This window comes from Orycteropus afer, unplaced genomic scaffold (assembly GCF_000298275.1).
Source record: "Orycteropus afer afer isolate SDZICR_OR568_19922 unplaced genomic scaffold, OryAfe1.0 scaffold00083, whole genome shotgun sequence".
NCBI classification, from domain to species: domain Eukaryota; kingdom Metazoa; phylum Chordata; class Mammalia; order Tubulidentata; family Orycteropodidae; genus Orycteropus; species Orycteropus afer.
Window position 1 is genome coordinate 1,064,892 of NW_006921670.1, and position 7,052 is coordinate 1,071,943.

Genomic DNA, 7,052 nt, shown 5'->3' on the forward strand with positions numbered 1-7,052 from the left:
CCCGCCGAGCCCAGAGGCCGTGATATAGGCTGTGAGCGTCCCGGGGATGCGGCTGCAAATTCTAAGCACAGGGAAGCAAGGCCGAAACCCGGCGGCGACGTAGATCGGCAGGCAGGCTGGGCGATGCACTGCATAGCCACAGCCGGGGACGCCGGGGAGGGCGAACCACCCGCAGGGGAGGGGGCAGGCAGTCCTCCAGCGGGGGACCACTGAGCCGAGGCCGCCGCGCCAGGGGGCTGGGACTCCGCGCCGGGCGGCGGTCGGGCTGCAGCCAGCCCAGGGGCGGGGGCGCGCACGCCGCGTGTCCCTAGCATTCCCCGCCCAGCCAGTCGCCCCCCGCGGCCCCGCACCAAGCCCAAGCCGGGAGGGGGGCGGAGCTCGGTGCGCCGTGAGGACCAGCCCCCGGCGCGTACGCCTGCGACACGCCCCGTCGCCCCCTAGACCCAGACGTGCCCCAGCGGGAGTGCGTACCAGTGGAACGACGTGGGCCAAAGCGACGGCCCCGCGCCGCTTCCTCAGGGCTGCCTTCCTGGCTTGCCGGTCTCCTTAAGGCTTCTTGGCTCCCGCCTCCACCCTACCTCTGGCCTCGGCCACGCGCACAACCGCAGGCTCGGCTCCACACGCGCCCTCCCCCGAAGGAGCGAGAGGGACGGAGAGCGTCCGCTGCGTCCAGGACGCCGGGACTGGCCCTCGCCACCCTCACTACACGCCGACACCATGGGGACCTGTGCCAGCTGCATGGCCTTGAACTCCTGACCGCAGACTCGGCTGCCTCGGCTGCCTCGTGGGTGCAGTAGGAATGAGGCAAGGGTTCTTCTGAGGATGTAATGAGAGACTCCTTGGAAAGGCTTAGAACCTAGGCCGCCGATAAGTCAATGAACACTGCCTGTTATTTGCTGGTGTCGGCCTGCACCTGTGTCGATCACCCAGAGCGAGGCACTTCACCTCTCAGAGCCCAAGCCCTTCCCCTGGACAAGGATGGCTTCACTGGCTCGTGGGGTGTCGGGCAGGCGTCCGGAGATCACAGAACAGAGTAGCAGCCATCCAACAAGCAAACAAGTGATTTAATCTTCTGGAAATGCATTAGAAATGCCCCACATCAACCCTCTAAAAAAATGAAACCAAACTCACTGCCATTGAGTCCTCTCCGACTCACAGGGACCCCCACTAGGTTTCCGAAGCTGTAAATCCTTACAGAAGCAGATCACCCCTCTTTCTTCCACAGAAGCACCTGGTGGGTTTGAACCACTGACCTTCAAGTTAGAAGTCAAGTGCCTTATCCAATACACCACCAGAGTTCCTTACATCAACCTTACACTAAACCAAACCCAACCCACTGCCTTTTAATCGATTCCGACTCTCCCACCCTGCAGAACAAAGTAGACCAAGGCTGTAAATCTTTCCAGAAACAAGACTGCCATATTTCGCAGTTCCAACAGCCAACCTTTGTGTTTGCAGCTGAGCGCTTTAACCACTGCACCACTAAGGGTCCTATACATCAACCCTCCACAACTCAAACTCACTGCCATTGAGTTGATTCCAAGTCACAGCGACCCCCTTTGGGTTTCCGAGGCAGTAAATTTTTACGGAAGGAGATTGCCCAATCTTCCTTCCGTGGAGTGGTTGGTGTGTTTGAACCACCAGCCTTCTGGTTAGCAGCCAAATGCCGTAGGCACTACGCCACCAGAGCTCCTTACATCAAGCCTAAACCATCAAACTCTCAGCAGGCAGGGCCCAAGAATCTGCATTGTCACAAATGTCCTGGGGGTTCTGATGCTCTGGGCCAAAAGGATAACTTAGCCGGAGTGTTCACGGACCTGTGTGGTTTATCCCCAAACCCCTGTCCAGACTAATCTCTCCAAAATGCACTGCAGGCTTTCCTCCAGCCACCCTCAGCTCTTGCTCCAGCCCCCTGGAGTGCCCTGGCCAGTGGCATCAGCACTCCCTTTACCGGAATCCTGCAGCCAAAATTCAACAATAGCAAGTATCCTGCCCTGTGCCCAGCACATCCCAGGTGTGCAGTCACGGGAGAGTCGTCCCCACCTGTCCGCTCCTGCTTACAGCACTGTGCCCTTAAGTTCAGGTTACAGACTAAAGAGAACCACCTGTCGAGCGAGCCCTACTATGCGCAGGCCCCATTCTGGGTACTGCGTGGATGTCCTGTGGGTCGTTCTTTCTCCTCCTGAGCTCCTGCAGGGACTCGGCTCTGGGGGCTGCTTCCTGCTGCCCCTACTGGGGGCCAGCAGCTCCCGTTGGGTGAGACATGCACCGAAGTATGTGTGTGTACTGATTGTAAATGTATCAACCCTTGCCAGCAGCATGTAGATGAAAGGGATTCGCTCAGCAAGTGTTTACTGAGGACCTACTAAGTGTCCACCTGCATGGCACCGACATGCTAGTGGGAGAGACAGACAGGAAATAGCTAAACAAACAGATCCATGCAATCCCACTAGGTAACCAGAAAGACAAGGGAAGGAGTTAGGTTGACCCCACAGCCTCTGTCCTCCAGGTCCAGGGAGAATTGTAAGGGGAGAGATGACAGAGACGGGCCAAGTAGGGAAACTGAGTCTTGGGCTGAGTGCAGAGCAGGCTGGTCAGTCATCTTTTGGAAATTGCTCCCCAGTTCCAGACAGAGGTGGTGGTCAGTGTGCACTTCCTTTCCAGCCCCTCTCAGCCCCTTCACACACCTCAACTCGGGGGTGGGCAGCTCCCTGGCTCGCCTTCTCAAGGCTCCTTGGGCCCTCCACTCTGATCTCCAGGAAAGTTTCTATACATTTCAGGGGAGTGAAAAGTAGAAGCTGAAAACATCAAGCCAGCTGTCACAGTCATTTCCAACTCATGGCGACCCCATGTGTGCAGAATCTATAGAACCGCATTCCAGAAGGTTCCTTTTGGGAACAGATCACCGGGCCTTTCTTCCTAGGCGCTTCTGGATGGACTGGAATGGCCAGTCTTTCGGATGGCGGCTGGCACATTAACTGTTTGCACCACCCAGGGTCTCCAGAGGCTGAAGAGGAAGGAAAGGAAACACACGCGCCCACACACACTCCAAGACCCACTCCAGGGAATGAGGAATGAATAGAGGAAACACATGGAAAGGAGAAAGGAAACAATCTAACGGACACCTACTGTGTGCCAGATGGATGGCAGACCCTTGACAAACATCCTTCTAGGTGCCTGGAAGGATTAGGAATTTGCTACCATTAGCCCCATTTACACCAAGGAAACAAGGCCTCAGGAGATGAACTTTGTGGCCCAAGGATATTCATCAAAGAGGAAAAGAGGCTGAATTGGGGCCCCTTGCTTTTTCTACAAGCAAATGGGGAGAGTGTGGCTGAGTGGTCCAGGGGGCCACCACTGAGCCACACACACTTGGGGTCAGGGAACAACACTGATCCTGGAGCAGTTACCTTCTCTTACAGAGCATCTACTGTGTGCCTAGTGCTATGCTAGGTGCTGTGGGGGGACAAGGGAGCCTTCAGGACTTAGGGCATAGGTGTGGGGGGGGCTGAGACCTAGACGATATCCCCAAGAGCCCCTCTGTCCCTGCAGCTGTCACAAAACACTTCCTCACCCACTGCCACCCACTGCTTTCCCATGGCAGGTCACGGCCCCATTTACAATGAGCAAAGTGAGGCCCAGGTGCAGAGAGGTCCCTCAGGGACAGTAGCACTCACAACAGAAAGGGCCTCAGACCCACCAGGCAAAGGAGCTCAACAGCTAAAGGTGCTGACACAAGAGTTCACCTGCGGTTCCGGTCCTGGTTCCCGCTGTGTGGCCTCAGGTTGGGCCGTGACCTCTGAGATTGTTCCTTATCTATGAAATGAGGAGTAAGAGCACCTCCTGCTACAGAAGGCTTTGAGAGGGTTAAACGAGTGCCACCTTCCAAGGGCTTCACTGGGCCTGGCTCACAATAGGCTCAATGAGTATTAACTAATATCACCATCATCATCATTATTGTTGCAGTGATTATTGGTATCTCTGTACACACACACATATGCATACACATGCACACATACACACACACACATGCAGCCAGAGCCCTTCTGACAGCTCAGGTGGAAGCTCCCCATCCCCAGGCCCTCCCTGGGGCCTGTCTGCAGAGGGGGAGGGACAAGAGATGGAAGTTGTATTATTCCAACCCCTAGACACTGTTCCCTATCACAAAGGCTGTGCCTCTCTGCCCCAGGTGCTAACTGAAGAAGGTTAATTTAATCGGGGATTGGGCCAGGGCAGCAGGAGGCCGAGGATTAAGTTAACCTCCTGGACTATGGATGCCGCTCCTGAAGAGCCCTGATTCATTAAGGAAGCTGGGGCTTCAGGGCCAACCCAGCTTGCAGGTGGGAGGAGGTGGGAGGGAGAGTCTGGGCCCAGGGGCACTCTAGCTGGGTTGGGTGAAGATAACCCCAGTGGGTACCACTCCAGCTGGGAACGTGGGTGCCACACTCTCTCATAAACCTGTAAAGTGAGCAGCCACCATCCTCTTACAGACAGATAGAGGAGGAGACTGAGGTTCAGAGAGGCTGACCCCGCGTCACACCCGGTCAAGACACAGCAGAGGTGTCATTGGAGCCCAGTTCTGCTGCCAAAGCAAGGGAGCCACACTGGGGGGGGGGCGTAGTAGGCACGGAGCCCCCAGGGACCTCCCCAGGCTGACACCACCAGGGAAGGCTTGGCAGCTGCGTGCACTTGGTTCTCTCACTCTGGCTGGCTCCCAGTCGGATTTCCGCCACCCCAGCCGCAGCACGTGGAGGAGGGCAGCGCGGGGCAGGGGAACAACCGTTGGCTTGGGAGTCCAAGCGGCTGCTGCTGTCAGGAGGCTCTCGGCCTGGGCTCGGCACCCCGACACCTCTGCCCCTCACCCCCACTGCATGTACCTCCCTGTCCCTCCATAGAGAATGTGCCCTGCAGAAAGGAACCTGCTGGTCAAACTCTCCTTGTACCCACTGAACAGGGGCCCAGACCATTAACAGGCGCCGGGAAAACAAGGCCTGGTGAGAACGAATCGACATGCTCCAGATCTCAGTTGGCCTGTCTGTCATATGGCCGCATAATGGCAGCCACCCCCTAATACACGCACATGCGCGCACACGCGCGCACACACACACACACACACACACACGACTGCTGTGGAGAGCCAAGAACAGAAGAGAAAATTCTTTACCAAGTTAGACTTAAACCAAACTTGGGGAGCAGCTATTCTGGGCCAGGGGTATGGGATGAGTGGGATGGAGTTCCTGTGCACTCCCTCCCCCATGTGCAGGACTGGGCACCCCTGGAGGCCCACCACTTCCTGTAATCCCCTCTTGCCCCTCTAATGATCCCCCCAGGTGAGAGATGAGAAACTGAGGCTCAGAGAGGTGACTGAACGTCTAAGTCAAGAAACACAAAAAGTGGCAAAATGGGACTAGAACGGAAAGGTCCTCTGACTCCTGGCTGTGGCTGCCTTATGTGGTCACATGTTCTATACACACACACACATATACACGCACTGAGACACACACTCACACACACACTAACACACACTCACTAACACACACACACAGGGCCTGTCTGTTCTGGCAGGGATGGGGAGAAGAGACTAGCCACTGGCTGGGACCTGGGTGGGGGGCATCCGTGGGGCAGATGTGCTATTCAGGGGGCAAGCCTCAAGAAAGGAGTCCCACACCCACTCAAGATCTGGGAAACAGGGCCTCTGGAGGGGCCACTCACCCTGAGGCTCCATACACCTCCCCTTCTGACCTTTCACACACGTTGGGGACAGGACCACACTCAGCCACAAGCACTCACAGCAATGCCTCCCACACCCCCCACTGACATCACACGCTCCAGCTGGTGGGGGTGACCGTCACACTGCTATCCCAGTGACGTCACCGGCAGCCTGGGACTGATGTCACAGCCAGAGGTTCTCACTGATGTCACGCCCACAGGGCCACACTGACCTCACACACACACACACACACACAAACACACACTCCCCTACCTTGGCCTCATTCAGGTACACCCCTTTCTCTCTGCCCAGGGGCTGACCACCCAGAGGCCCCACACACACATGCGTGCATGTAATCATGCAGCTCCTGGGACACACAGCTCACTCAGGACAAACACTTGCCAGCAGTATATGCGTCTGTCTGTGTGTGCGTCCATCTCACAGAACACACACAAACATGGGCAGGCCCTCATGCCCCACTGATGGCCTAGACATGACGCACGTCCCACAGGTGCCCACAGGCCAGGCACAGGCAGGTGTGAGCCATACACCTGCACACACACCCAGTCCTCCCATTGACGTGGCTCCCATATTAAATGTCCCTCAATGCTTCCGGCGTCCAGCCTGGCCTGCAGCTTCCGTCACATTCCTCCAGGTGCTGTCGGCACCCCCCCATCCCTGCCTCTCGCCTCTCCTCCACCAGCCTGGCCTGCTGACAGCAACAGCCGCAGCCTGGACTCATGCGCGTGCGCATGCACACACACACACACACACACACACACACACACACCCCAGCCCCAACACCTGTGTCTCTCTGCAAGGGGCCGGAGCAGTGCCCTCCAGAAGAGAAGCCCACTAGGAGGGGGCACAACCCAGAACCCAGCACTGCAGAAAGTGCCCCAGCCGACAGTCACTGCTCCTTCTGTCTCCCTCCCTCCTTGGGCAAGCCTGACACAGCAGCGGCCTGGCTGCTTTTGCCCTGGGCACGCGCTCTCGCGAGTGCGCGCCCGCGTCTGTGCGTGCCCGCGCACACACACATAAACCAGCTGTCCCCCCTCCCAACATTCCAAGGCGACCCTGCCGGGCCCTGGCACAGTGTGTGTGTGTATGTGTGCGTGTGTATGCATGTGTGTGTGTGTGTACAGAGAGCAGGTCCACCACTGCACACAGCTCTGTGTGCACACTCAGCACACGCATCCCTCCCCACGTGCACACACCACCGGCTAACCAACACACCCACCCTCCTATCCCCCTTCTCTGCCAGGCGCTAGAGCCCACACATGCAAGCACACACATACACACACGCACACGCACATGCACACACTCAGCCGGCAGTGACCGG